The 15,731-nt window shown below is 39.8% G+C and overlaps 1 pseudogene; it reads left to right on the plus strand.

Moving 5' to 3' along the window:
* The window catches only part of LOC149250348 (abscisic acid receptor PYR1 pseudogene), a 102,617-nt pseudogene that overhangs the window by 42,965 nt on the left and 43,921 nt on the right, over window positions 1-15,731 (plus strand).

Genomic DNA, 15,731 nt, shown 5'->3' on the forward strand with positions numbered 1-15,731 from the left:
ATGTACCACATCCGTAGCTCATCCTGAAGTGCTCCAAGAGAATAAGATCAAGTTTATTGTCCAAATATTATTATGAGACAATAATATTTGACTTTTCTATTTTTGACAGCCAATCTAAAAATAGACTTTGATCACTCACACTATGATCACTCACACTATGGTCACCCACACTGTGGTCACCCACACTGTGATCATCCACACTGTGATCACTCATACTGTGATCATCCACACTATGATCAAAAATAGAACTTGCGCCATAATTGGCCTGCGGGCCCACTTAGTGAAGGCGACTCTTTTCACTAAGCTCCATCATCTTGTTGCATTCTCAACAAGCATTTCTTGTTGCACACTTTTCAACATGGCGAGGGGCTAAGGAGAGAAAGAGAGTCTCAAGAATTCTCCATAAACAGATGAAAACATGAAAATTTAAACAAATTCAAAGGCAAAGCATAACAGTTATGGATTCTACCTTAATCAATCATTTGTTCAAATTCAGAAGAAGAAGCAGGAAAATGATACACATAACACTAATGAACTTACAATTACTCAGAGAAGCACACCATCAAAACATAAGGCCACATGGATCCCAAAGAGTGCTGTAAAACCCTGGTCTTTCCTTAGCCAAAAATGCAAAAGTGAATGTACAATAGAGTGCCAAACTTTTCCCAAGAGTCCAACCCTGACAATGAATTAGAAAATAGATGATATAGACCAGCCCAACCCATTCCCTTGCCTCTAGGTGTCAAGCTCATCATTCTATGGGCTATTTCAACCAATTCTAAACAAAGCACTAAAATCTAGGCAGTCAAAACAACTTGCCTCTATAAGGTAGGAAACTGATTCATTCATTAAATTTTCACTTTTTGATGAATGAATCCTCTAGAAAAAGTAACTAAGTGCCAAAATTACATCATGTTCACCCAATTACATCAAGACATGTCAAAAATAACATTACAAACCAAAACTAGTCAAACTGGCCGAATTTCTGAGCTAGAAGGTGAAAAATTGGGCCAAAAACCTGTGTGCGTCGCGCCAATTTCTGTATGCATTGTGCCACTTTGCTATTGATTTTTAGGCACTTTATGAAGTCCAAATTGAGCCAAAGTGTTCTTTTTGGAAATCCTTGCCTGTCTACTTTCCAACCCAAGTGGAATTTCTGAATTTGGTGCCCATTTTCCCCTCCAAAACTTCTATCTCCCAAGACTGCTTGTTGTGTGTGAAATTAGGGGCAGAGAGGTCATTTTTAGGGTGTTTTTGACCTCCTGAGGACTCAAAACTTGCCCAAACTTCTTGGACATGCACAAAAATTCATAATTTTTCATGAAAGATCCAAAAATATAATTTTTTTTTGCATTTGGAGCCTCCTATTGTAAGCGCGCGCCACGTGGCGTGGCGCACAGGGAGAAAAACCCTGTTTTTTTTACAAAAATTTGCAAAAACACCAAAAATGCCCCAAATTTTTGAAAATTTGGGCTGGAGCTTCTTCATCAAGTGTTATGTTGGGCTAAAGAGGCCTCGGCCAATATCTGAAGACGATCGAGCTCCCTTTTCCTCTTTTGTTTCTTTATTGCCTTCCTCAATTTTGCCTTCAAATTCCGGATTCGGGCCTTGCACAACTTGTTTCGCGCCATGTAGTGGAAAGCCATGTGTCTCAGCAATGCATGGTATTTGTTGGCTTTGTCCAATATCCTCTCTAAGTGCATGTTGACTCTCTCGAGATTGGCCTCCCAATCCTCATTAATCTCTTGCTCCAAAGACGTTAACTCAATTCTTCTTCTTTGTGCAGCTTGACGATTATGGCGGATGTTTTGTAGCTCCATCATTGCTTGCTAATCCTCAAGCTGTTTGTTCCTCTGCTCCAAGTACTCCATGGTCCACTTGGCCCTCTCTAAGTCAGGGGATAAGGCTTCGATCTCTAATCGCTGCTCCTAGATGATCTCTCTAAGTTTGGCGCTTTGCGGACCTGTATCTGTATCTGTATCATGAATGAGAATGATGTCGGTCTCTCGTTCACCTAATGGCTCACCTGAAGGCCCCTCATCCTGCATTAGCCCCTTGCCTTTGTCCTGCACCTGCGGTGCTGATGGAGAAAGCGAGGCCCCTTCCACCCTGGGTTGAGATAACACTCGCTTTGCCGCTGCAAACAAACGTCTGGTGCCTTTCTGATATGTGATGAATACTGGAACACTAGCAGCCTCATGGCGCTCATACCGATGAGAAGGTTCACCTTCATGCCTAACCTCTGATAATCTCCGTGAAGCTCTGAAGAAGTCACGAGAGATGAAATCATCGCAAGTGATGCCCTGCAATCCAAGCTGATGAAACACCAAAATATTAATAAGAGCAAAATGATAGACATTGTTAAGTTGCTGATGAGGGGTTTTATGATGTTTAAAGGTGGTCATCATCTCTATGTTCCGGCAAATGAAATACGAAATGTTAATCATCCGTACCCTGGTGAAATGCATGAGCAACCTGATGTGATAAGCATTAAGATGAGAGAACCGTCCCTCACAACTGAAATATTTCATAATCAATCTCATTAGTGGAGCATATTCATCTTTCAGATATCGGAACAGGAACACTCTCTTGAGCTGCCTCAAGAAACTGGTTTTGATGTAGGGCTCATAATGCTACCGGTCAATCTTTCCTTTCTTGTGCCATAGTTCACCAATGTTCGGTATACCGGTTGCTAATGAGACAGATTCTGGTGTAAGTGTGAAGGTGACACCAGCAAAGATAGCTTGATCTCTGTGCAAGTGCAGCACAAAAAGACGAGCCAGCTCATGATGAAATTGGACACTAGCCACCTTTTGACAAAATTCATAGCATGACTGATGTTGAAAACACTGCATAGCAAGAGGGCAGGCCTGCCATTCTGTAAGGGTGGTCGGTTCTTCCCTGACATGTCTGCCACTTTTATGAGGCCTCCGAGGTGCTTGTTCTTCCAAGGGAGAGTCACTTTGGGTTTCCACATCATAGTCCGATGAATGCTCAGATGCCATGACTGCTATACAAAACACCTTGAAGACAAGATGCTGTTGTATATGAAAACTACTTTGACTGCTCTTTGGGGTGCAAAGTCTGCCACCAAAGGGAAAAAACAAATGCAACAGGGACTGTTAGTGATTGTTAGGAAGGGAATACAATTGTGAGGAATGGGAATTACTGGGAGAAATTTAATAGGGAAATATGGGAGTGGGTTTGAGGGATTTATGTATGGGAATAGGGTTGAGGGTTTGGGACCATTGTATAGGTTTTGAGGTGTGAGGTTGGAGGATTTTGGATAGAGCATGTAGGAGAAGGGAATAATGAATTTAGGTGATAGGGAATTAGGGGTTGGTGAAGACAAGGGAACAATGGGAGGGAGGAATACTTTTGGTGCCAAAACAGTGAGTACAGTGAGTTCTAAAAACCCCGACAGCAAGTTGGCTTATGTTTATAAAAAGAGGGCTTGATATATGTGTGTTCACCCATTGTTACCCATAAACCACCATCACTGATTACAAAATTTGATGCAACATCAAGATAGCAAGCCTACTTGGCAAATCTATGCAAGGTATGAGCAATTTGAAGAGATTTGACATAGTTTTAGGCTTTGGGCTATATGCGTCGCGCCAAGAACCCAGTGCACTGCACGCTTCATGTGCATCGTGCCCCTTCAAAATAACACTGGGTAGAAACTCCCAATGCGTTGCGTGCTTCTAGTGCACTACGTCGGCTAGTTGCAAACAAGTTCTCTCCAAATCACGCACTGCTCTCACCCAATTCGCTCTGAACCACTTTTCTCCAACCTTGGCATGCAAAATGACTTTGATCTTCATGGCAAAAGCTTATAAAGACATTGGCTTGATTTTTGGTTCTTCAAAACCCATTTTGTAATGTTTTGAATTTGGCACTTTTTGATAGCTAATAGAACTCAGAATTTTTGTTTCCTCCTTGATTTTTTGGTTGAAATGATGAATTTCTTGGCAAATTTTTGCAGGAATAGCTGACATGGGAGTTGGCAAAGGAGACCAGGGCTGCACCTGGAGAATTCAAGAACTGAAAATTTTGGAAACTTATTACAAAAAATGAAATGTCGACTTGTCTTCAAAACAATGTTTTGAAGAAAAGTCATAATCCATGATATGACGGTAAAATCTTTGAAATAATAACTTGTCAAGAACCTCCCTCTCTAGCCTACTGGATTTATTAGACTTTGTCGAAGACCATTGGCTAACCCTAGACCTAATGACTAAAATCATTGTTATGACCTAGAAACTAAAACAAGACTGCAAATGACTTTTAAAATATGATTTTGATGAACAAACCCGAGCCAACATTGCAAAGCATGAGGGGGATGAAAGACAAAATCCCTTCCGACAAATTTATGGAATGCTCCTTACGGAATGCAACTGATCGAGTGAGATGGGACACCTAAACATGAAATGCGAAAAGCATTTTGATCTTTGACGGAGGGATGACCAGACTGACTCTAACACATCGCACGCTATGCATGGAGCAGTCTGTATGGTCCAGTTTTGACCAGTTCTGAGTAGTTTTTCATGGAGAAATTCTGGGAGGAACAACACTTTTAGGGGTTTAGAATCCCTTGGTTTATGGACATATGTGATTGGGGTTGTAGTGCCCAAATATGTCTATAATAGTTGCCACCTAAATCATGAGGTCGTAAATCCTTTTGATGTCGGGTGAAATGCTTTATAATGAGGATCCGAGGTTTTTCGAACTAGAAGGTGACCTATAATAAGATACAACACAATAAATTATCTTCATAATATTTTCATGATTTAGCTAAGGCAGGCATTCCCATGCTCAACATTCTAAATTCATATTCATGTACATAAGACAGACAATCGTCTTTGTGGAAAACTGATGATTCTGGTGATCTATGATCTGGTCAAGGGATTACATTACGAAAAAGGACCACTGGAATTTAGTGTCTATTTAGAGCTTCTAGTCCCACTAAGATGGGTAGCTATCTTAGAAACAAACAGATTAAAGTTACTTGTGTTTTCCTTTAGGAGAGATATATGAGGGAGAAGCAGAGAGCACCAACCTTCGTCTTTCGCTAGTCTCCTTGCTTGTTTCCTCTCTCCTTTGATAGAGATTTCACCACTCCTTTCTCACTTGTCTCACTTCAAAGAACACCTGTAGATTCAAGGCAGAAAAATACCATCAAAGCATAGAGATCTATAACCATAAATAATGTAGGATCAGATGTACATTAACCATATAAATGCATACATAAACAAGATTCAGAGATATACAAGCATATGGAGGAATACTCAAACAACTTTATTGATAGAAGTGGTAGAAGAGAGGATTACAACCAAGTTTTCTGATCCAACATCATCCTCTCAGCATGAAAGCCCTCTTCACCTCATACAAAGCAAGATCACCCAACAGTGTTTTCAAAGAGAAACCAATAACACTTCCTTGCAAATTACAAAATTCTAGCCGCTGGATCTCTTGGACGAGGGATCCATATATAGATGTTTACAAGAGAGTGAGTCAGCTTCTGGGATTTTGATTAGTGTCATTTCACTGATAGTTCTTGGTTCCACTTGGAGATTTTAGATCTCTTACTCATCCCTGGGTAAATTCAGAGAGACAAGTGTCATATGAGCAGTTTCTAGAAGATCCTCTAGGTTTCCACCTAGCACACTGCTTCTGCCATTTGTTTGCTCTCACTCATTGCACCATACAGAAGGGATTTCCAGTATGCATCACGCCCCCCATGTGTAATAGGTGAGATGCATCGCACCCTATGCATGGAGCAGTCTGTATGGTCCAGTTTTGACCAATTCTGAGTAGTTTTTCATGGAGAACTTCTGGGAGATGATGTAATTAGCTGACCTTGTTCCTTTAGAGTATGAAACAACACTTTCAGGGGTTTAGAGCCCTTGGATTATGGACATATTTGATTGGGGTTGAAGTGCCCAAATATGTCTATAACAATTGCCCCCTGAAGAATGAGGTCATAAATCTTTTGATGTCGGGTGAAATGCTTTATAATGAGGATCCGAGGTTTTTCGAACTAGAAGGTGACCTCTAATAAGATACAATACAATACATTATCTTCATAATATTTTCATGATCTAGCTGAGGTGGGCATTCCAATGCTCAGCTTTATAAATTCATATTCATGTACATAAGACAAACAATCATCTGTGTGGCAAACTGATGATTCTGGTAGTGTGATCATCCTTTAGTTTGGATGATTATCTGTTCAGTTGTGATGTACATTTGATGTCTTTAGTTTCCTAAATATATTGCAGCCTGGATGAATGAAACAAGATATGGGGTCTTCAAACTCGTTCAATCTACGCCCGAAGTATAAGTCGATCCATGTGAGAAGATGTTCTTATGTCGAACATGGAAAGACATCACCTGGTTACCAGCCAATGATGTAAGTTGTTAACAAACGCGAGAGGAATCATCGATAATGATGATGACCCTCAAGGTATTGCAGTACAATTCACATGGTGTGAATACATGAGTTGATGTCGAACACCACGTAAAATCTTTCAGTCGAAGGCCATTGATGTAAACCTGTCGCCGGAAGTGAGAAACTTGCCATTGAGGCATGCAAGCTTCAAAGTATTGAAAGGGTTGTCCCTAAGTCAACTTCTTGGATAATGAGCTGATGTCCACAAGAAGTGACCTATCGTAGGAGGGCCTTAATGAATCCCACATTTATGACACGTAATGGAGCAAATGATTTTTTGGAGGTGAAAACGATCTGATGATACAAGGTTCAGGGTGGCGATCATGAAAAATGGAGAGTGAAGGTATTGCAGCGGATGAGACATTAGCTAGGTTGGTGAATTCTCTAAGTGACTTATCTTGAACATATCAACGACACTGAGATGGATTGGTAGTGTTAACCCCAAGGTGGATGGTGCGGTGTACCAATGGTGATGTGACCGGTGAATGGAATAACCCAACCTAACTCAATCATGGTGACAGAGTGAAAGTGTCATGTTCAAGAGCGACATGCTACCAATGAAGCTGTTCAAGTTTTCTTCCCTTTTTTCCTAGTCATTGCTAACCAGTACCTCTTTATTTTTGTCAATCTTGGGGAGGATAACGTATGCTTGTTCTATAATTTTCCCTTCGGGAAAAACCGTCGCTATGTTTTAACTAGCCTAGTGACAGTGAAACTCGATCTTGTCTGCATGGACAATTTTTTCGCTATTGTTTTAACGAGTTTAACGACAAAGATAACTCAATCCTTTTCAATTTTAGGGAGTCTAAAAAGGGACATAAAGGCAACTCCAGTGGTCCTTTTTCGTAATGTAATCCCTTAAGTCTGAAAAAGTGTAAAATAATACGAAAGGGATGACTTTTCGATAGTTTTAACAAGCCGAACAAGACAAGCGCTCGATCTTTTCATGTAATAATCCCTCAAGTCCAAAAGATTAGAATCTAGAGGAGGGATAGCATTGCCGATCACTTTAATGAGATGGAGAGGCCAATTACTCGGTAATCTTTTCATATGTTACGAGTCAGATGAAAAGAGCTTAAAGGAGACTCGTTTTTTGAGGAATAAGTGATGTTTTGGATAGCAACTGGTTCCAAGTAAGGTTTGGAACATTCCAATCATGGCAGTGTAAAGGAGGTGGCTAATAGAATCACTCGTCGCAGCTATTCCTCAAAAGGGTAAACAATCAAATGGAGGCGTATGATCAGCTAAAAAAGAGTGGAGGTGATGGTAAGAACACGACCAAGGATCAAAAGATGATATTCATGCAATCAAAATGGTTATTTACTGGGGGTGGGGTTCATTTTTTAATGAGCTTAAACTCTATGGAAACACTTGCTTATTTCTAGGTTTATTTTTTGACGAGCTTGAACTTTGTGTAAAACTGCTCATGGCGAGGTTTATTTTTTAACGAGCTTGAACTTTGCGTAAAACTTCTCGTTGTAGGTTGATTTTTTAACGAGCTTGAACCTTACGGGAACATTGCTATTTTCCCTTTTTATGTAAGCTAGGAATGACCAAACTATAAAGCTAAAAAGCTAAAAAACGCTAAAAAGCTAAAAATGAAATTGGTCGTTTTTGCTTGTATAAAAAAGGTCTGCATGCCCCCAGCATAAAAAGTCTTCAGTAACCATATGGAAACTTATTATGGTTAAGCATGATGATTTTCTATCAATACTTTAGACAAAACATTTCCTGCACTTTGTCCGCCAAATAGACAAAGGTGAAAGGTCACTCGGACCGATCACATAACTTACAGGGAAACTTATCTCTACTGCTAGGTTTGTTTGCAAAATAGACAAGGGTGCATGCCCCCCTAAGATTTGTTACATTCACTAGACTACTTGGTAATCAGGTGGATGGAATGAAGGTTCCTTTATGAGATCAAGTGAAAGACTCGACTTGAAACTTTGCTCAGCCTTATTTCATTTTTTAACGAGCTTGACACAAGACAAGGAATTCTGCTGAGATCCTTGGTTTCATTTTCTAAAGAGGTTGGCACCAGTCAACGAACTATCCTTGGTGACTTTTGATCATAACTCATAAGGGGTCATGAAGGAAAGATCTGGTTCCAATGCCCCCAGTACATAATGTACAACATCACTGAATTGATCGTCAGATGATGTAGGTATGGTAGGGTTTCGAGGTAATCGTGATGTTCCACACTGTCAAAATGGTTAGAGTTCTTCTTAATGTTTGATGATGTAGAAGATATCATATGACAAGTTTCCACTCTGGCCACTTCCGCCAGATTAATTGGAGGTGGAAGGGAAAAAGTACCCATTAAGGAAGGGTCTTTTAGGAAACCTACTCCGATATTTTGAAGTGGTATAGAGCTTCCATGGATCAATGGAATTCTTCCGGTAACTTGCAAACTGTTGCGGAGGAAGGTTAGTTGGTCAATGATTATAATTCTGCCTTGTAAGGGGAATGAAATCTTTCTAAAATATGTTGACACAACAGCAGCCATAGCATAAATCCAGGGCCTTCCTAGCAAGATATTGTAGTCAAGGTTTCCATCAATGACCTCAACTTCAATTTCTACTGTCTTGCCCGCCAGTTTGACTTGCAAGTTACTTAATATCCCATATGGCGTGTATGTCCTTCCATTGAACGTTTTTAATGTCATTGATGATCGTGACAAGGGTGGAGAGTGTAACATTTTCTAGCAACTCATTGACATAATACAGGTAGATGCCCCCTCATCAATGATTGTTCGATGAACTCTTTTGTTGAGGGTTTTCACTTGTATGAGGAAAGGGAGCTGGGCTGGTAACTGAGGTTCATATCCTTTATGATTAAAGGCCACTAGATTGGAATCCACCAGATCAATTCCACTTATCGCTGATAACAAAGCCTGCTTTTGTGGGGGGCAATTCTACAGTACTTCATGTGTCGACATAGCGGACGGTGATTGGGCCAGATCCTCCACTATATTATAATTCTGTGCTGCTCGAGCACGAGGATTAAACTTTGATTTATGTACTGCCTCCTTAGGCATTTTTATTGTTAATTTACAAATGATTGGTGGAACAAATTCCAACGAAGTTGTTGTCGAACTGCTTGGTTGATCTGTATCCTTTTCGTTCGATGATTGTGGATTTCCATAATCTTTATTCCTTATTGATATCAAAGAATCATTTTGTTGTTTTGAGATGGATAGCATAAGCACTTGGGATGGGGAAGCACGATCACTAGAAACCAGGTTTGTTTCTGGGCTTGGAAATGGATTAGTCAACACCACTGGGGTATTTGAAGTTTTTAAAATTTCATAACATTAGCTTTATGAGGAAAATCTTTCGTGAAATGCTCGTCATCGCATATGTAACATGCATAACAAGGATTCTTTTTCTCATTAAGGTTTTCAAAAGATTTTTTAGGAGGTGAATTTTCTTGTTTCTTCTTATTATTTTTCCCTTTCTTCTTGCCCCCTGGTTGCTTCAGTTCTTTGCCTTTGTCAGCCAACACGAATTAACCTCTGAGGCATGAAGTTCTTCATTTGCATTTTGACCAGAAATCGTATGAGCTTTCTTATATGTAGCCTTAGCGGTTTTTGTGCTACATGTACCTATCACGCCATCGCCGGCATGAGAGTCTTTGTTTGATTTAGGAGGAGGAGGAACGGAAAACTCTGGTCTAGGAACATCAGGAATTTTGTCATAGAGCGTGCCAGACTGAGTATAGATCAAGTCTAGATATTTCGCACGAGCAATGACTTGCTCTTCAGTGACAACTCCCCCCTTAGCCACATCTTCTGTAATAGAAGGTAACAATGACTTAATAAACCATTCAGCTAAAAGTTGATCAGGAATGTACGTCTTCACCATTCTTCGACAATGCTCCCACTCATGAATATGATCAGATATGTGAGTGGCTATCATTTGTTTAAAATTGGTAAGGAGTTATGTCCCTCTTTCGTACCTTATGGGTAATTGAAAATGGGTTAAAAGGTAGTGGCAATGGTGCTAAAGTTATCAAACGAAACTCTAGACAATTCTCTATACCATTTCGCTGCCAGACCAGTTAACGTTCACTGAAAAAGGCGAGGCCTAATCAAATCATCATTCAGGGTGTTGGATGAACACCACAAATGGAATGTCATTACATGATTCGATGGATCCTCACCTAAATTTTCATTGAATTTAGGAATATCTGACGGAAGTTTATGAGGAATTGTTGGACAACAAGAGGCGTAAGAAATTGGATCATTTGTTAGCTGATTCAGATTTGGTAATTCTAAAGTTGCTACGAAGGGCAACTATTGATTTAGGTTTGGAGAAGCATACCCAGGATAAGATGGGATCGCCTGAGCAGTGGGTCTTTGCATACCAGCATAATGCATTTGATGTTGATAACTTTCATAAGGTTGATGGCCATAACCATTATAATATGGTTGTTGATAACCGCTTTGGAATGTGGTTTCCCATTACTTACAAAGACTTGTTGCTCAGGTCCTTGGTATGATTGTTGGAATTGCGGTTGTTGATATTGAACCAGCCATGGTTGTTGGACCATTTGCTATTATCCAATACTGGATGATTGACCAACAAGTTGAGTCATAGTACATGTTTGAGCCTGAGTCACTCCAGATGAGGAGGCACTAACCTGAGGTTGTGATTGAATCGTTGAGATGAGAGGCTGTTGTATAGCAACCTGAAAAACTTGAGGTTGACATACAACAGGTAGCGCTTCTACTTGCGATACAGTCATAATAGTAGGTGTAGTGGGAATATTTGGCACAGGATGGACTGGTTGCATTGAATATATAACCCTTGGTTGTTGAGGCAGTATTGGTACCCAACCGCTTGATGTAATTCTAGTTTGACCTGAACTTTTTTGTAAACTCCCATATGGTTGTTCTCCAGGAGGGAACAATGAAAAGGCATACTGACCCCAATATGGTGGTAATCCAATATTTAAAGGGTAGATTGGACTTTGAAGACACATTGGATTAACTTGTTGAGTTTCAACATAAGAAATACCAGATGAGAGTCCGGATGAAGAAATGGGAACTAACCATGTCATCGAAACAGTCCCTGATTGGACTCCGGCTTGTTGTTGATAACTTGCCGGGACAGATGGTATACCAACAATCATTGTAGGAATGAAAATAGGAAGCTTCGCCGTAGCTATTTTAGTTGGCACAGTCCTAGATGTTGATGGTTGTTCAGACATGTTTAGTCTATCCAAAATATTTCCTAGCGATTCGACAGGAACTTGCGATGATAAAGAACTAACTTTTGTAGTAGAAGGATGTAAGTGGATACCAGTTCCAAAATGCACTAGAGTACTTGGTGGAAGATCCTCCACTATCTCTTCTATAGCAATCAATCTAGGTGGAAGAGGTAGGCCGTTAGGTCCATAAAATATTTTTAGTGCCGAAGAAGGTATAGACTCTATAGCGACAAATGTTGGAGGGTGACACCTTCCGAATCAGCCTAGGTGGAGTTGTTTCAGGGATAGAGGTGTCTACCGTTACACTAGGATCAGTTCTAATTTCCTCTTGTAACTGCGAAACTTCTTCTGTAAAGGCAGATGTAACAGAAATAATTGGAGTAACTATAGTCTCTAACGATGTTGAAACACAAGTTTCAAATAAATCAGGTGAATTTGACTCAGTTAAACGAGATTGATTGGCCCAGAATGGTTTTGTTTATGGAGTCAAAGATGGTTGACTCGTTAGTCTCCGTGAACGATGAGATTTTGATTGACTTTCTTCCATGATTTCAGATTACTTGATCAACTCAAAATAAAAAGGGGAAAATGTTATTCCGAATTAAATGAATTTTATGATGCTTTGACACAACTTCCTTTTTCAATTTTTAAGAGTCGAGAAAAAGCTAAAGATGACTCTAGTCGCCTTCTATTTTTAATGAACCTGAAGTGACAAGTGCTCAGATAGAAATTTTCTTTTAAGGAGTCTAAAAAGGAATGAAAGTGACTACTCTAGAAATATAGACAGAGGGATTACCAAACCAATCACAAAACTGCAGAATACTTTTTATGGTACAGCAGTCAATATTCCCGAATGCTGTGTTCAATGCATTGCGATCGATAGGGTGATAGACACAGCTTCCTAAGGATAAAGGAGGTAGCCTATTGTGGTCTCCTAATATATACTCAATGGTACATGGGAGCACATGTCCGTACTGGCACTTGTGTCATCTCAAAGAGGAGGAATCACCCAACCTACGATGAAAGTGATAGTTACCAGGCTTTACGACGCCAGAATATGTCTCTAGCCTAGACTTCTAAATGTTGTGCGTTAGGTTCCAAAGCATTTTTATGTTCATTGAGGCTTATTTTACAGTTCATCTTTCTTAAGAAGTTTTCCTTTAAGGTTCACCACGTGATGTAGATATACAATTCCTAAATATGAAATATAAGATGATAAACAGTCGTTTACTTTCTTTTTGTAATGAAAATCCTAGCTACTAAGGAAAGAGAAATGAAATTCTTTCAACGTAGAGCAGAGAGCACACACTAGATGCACTTTCCTAAATCAACTTCAGCATGCAATATTAATGCAAATGCACATGCATGTATTGTTTTTTTAGTTTCCTTAATGTGAGAATGACAAAAAGAAAACTAAGTATAGATCTGAACTATCTTCTTTCAAGGCGACAGTACTAACAATCTTTCTTCAAAAAACGAAAGTAAGACCAAGACGACACTTTGCAATTTTGAATTTAAAACTACTTTCGACACTTGAAATACTATTAATTCAAATCAAATATAATGGAAAAGGTGTAATCGACTATCTAAAAGAGGAATGCTTTGCGACACTCTTTTTCTTGACTAAAAGCGACACTTGCGACACTTTCAAATCAAAAGACAATAGTTCGATTAAGCTACTATTTGAAAAGGAGAACTGTAAATGATGAAAAATACATAAAAAACATTCACAATTCCTTCTAATGGAGGCTGAATAATACAAAGGAAGATGGTTTCAACAGAGATGTACTCATCATAGACAGCAAAACTACTGAATAAAGCCGAAGACAATGAAAAAAACCAAAATCTAAAGGCAGAAACAGGCTCAAACAATCATCGCACCTGTAACACAGGGAAACAAGGATGCATCTCACCTGCAACACACAGGAGGTGCAATGCATCTAGGTTGCTAAGAAGAGACTGTATGATGGTCCAGGGATGAGATTGAGCTTGGTTTTCACTCACAGTTTGCAGCTAAGTTCAGGGATTTAGGTTGATCTAATGATTGTCGGTAAACAAAAAGTATAGGGGCTGATCTAATAAGGTTATTTGAGCTACCACTAGGGCACTTTGGATGTTTGCAAGCTAGATGTTTAGTTCATAAACCAACTCGGAGATTGATTGAAGCAGCGTTGATCTACTTTGCAATTGCATAGCAAAAGCAGTTCGAAGGCTAGCTGGCTTAACTTCAGGCTTCGTCTGTGGTTTATAAAGCAAACAACAGTAACAAAACAAACAAAATATTCGCTCCCCAGCAGAGTCGCCATTTTGTTATCGAGAAAACTAGTGTCTATTTAGAGCTTCTAGTCCCACTAAAACAAGTAGCTATCTTAGGAACAAACAGATTAAAGTTACTTGTGTTTTCCTTTATGAGAGATACATGAGAGAGAAGCAGAGACCACCAACCTCAGTCTTTTGCTAGTCTCCTTACTTGTTTCCTCTCTCCTTTGATGAAGCTTTTGCCACTCCTTTCTTGCTTGTCCCACTTTAAAGAACACCTGTAGAGTCAAGGCTACAAAATACCATCAAATCATAGAGATCTATAACCATAAATAATGTAGGATCAGATGTACATTAACCATATAAATGCTTACATAAACAAGATTTAGAGATATACAAGCATATGGAGTAAAACTCAAATAGCTTTATTGATAGAAGTAGTAGTAGAGAGGATTACAACCAGGTTGTCTGATCCAACATCATCCTCCCAGCATGAAAGCCCTTTTCACCTCATACAAAGCAAGATCACCCAACAATGTCTTCAAAGAGAAACCAACAACACTTCCTTGCAAATTACAAAATTCCAGCCCCTTGGATCTCTTAGATGAGGGATCCATATATAGATGTTTTCAGGAGAGTGAGTCAGCTTCTAGAATTTTGATTAGTGTCATTTCACTAATAGTTCTTGGTTCCACTTGGACATTTTAGATCTCTTACTCATCCCTAGGTGAATTTAGAGAGGCAAGTGTCATATGAGAAGTTTCAACAAGATTCTCTGGGTTTCCACCTAGCAAACTGCTTCTACCATTTGTCTGCTCTCGCTCATCACACCCTATAGAATGGATTTCCAGTATGCATCACACCCCCCATGTGTAATAGGTGAGATGCATCACACCCTATGCATGGAGCAGTCTGTATGGTCTTGTTTTGACCAGTTCTGAGTAGTTTTTGATGGAGAACGTCTGGGAGATGATGTAATCAGCTGTCCTTGTTCCTTTAGGGTATGAAACAACAATTTTAGGGGTTTAGAAGCCCTTGGCTTATGGACATATGTGATTGGGGTTGTAGTGCCCAAATATGTCTATAACACTCCCCTCCTTGGCCTCATCCGCGCCCCTAATATCCTCTGCACACTCCCCCAATGCCTTGATCAGGAGGTCAAGTTTCTGCTTGAATTCGATACGTAGGCATCCTTTCCATCATTAATTCATAGCTTTGGCAGTGACACTCATCATCGTGGTGTCTGTAAAAATCGCAGAACAATTATCGTGGTGTTTGTACAAACTTTTGCATCAAATGACAATTATGCATGACATGTTTTTCGACCACCTAAAACATAGCGCATCATAGCGCGAGCCCCATACTTGGTCCTGCTGGCGCTTCCTGCCTCAGGGTCATCAGCCCCACCCTGAGATATAATTCACTAAGACAGGGCAATGATCCTTATCATGTCCCTCGGTCTTATATTTGAGCCACCAAACTTCTTTCCGCACCTCTGTCCTGACCTCTTTTCTTTTTTCACGCTCTGTAATTCCAAGCAGAGGTTCTACAACTGCGAGTGAATTTTTTGGACTCCAAAAGATGCATCCTAAATAGGTGTTTCATGCAATCTCGTTGTGATTTCTAAATCTTTTGCCTTACTTCCTATCTCTTGCTGCAATAAAGAAATCCTTAGGTGGGGCAGGAGCGTGGATACAAACCAATCACAGTGCTGAATATATGTGAGATTTATATTAGCTTTGCAAATCCTGCACTTCAGTCTTTCATCTATCTCCGAGGGTGTTTCACCAGTCCTCATCATGATTTCCTT

Source organism: Pinus tabuliformis, chromosome 7 (genome assembly GCF_031772625.1).
Source record: "Pinus tabuliformis cultivar Carrire ecotype Pingquan chromosome 7, CPIR1, whole genome shotgun sequence".
Lineage (NCBI taxonomy): Eukaryota > Viridiplantae > Streptophyta > Pinopsida > Pinales > Pinaceae > Pinus > Pinus tabuliformis.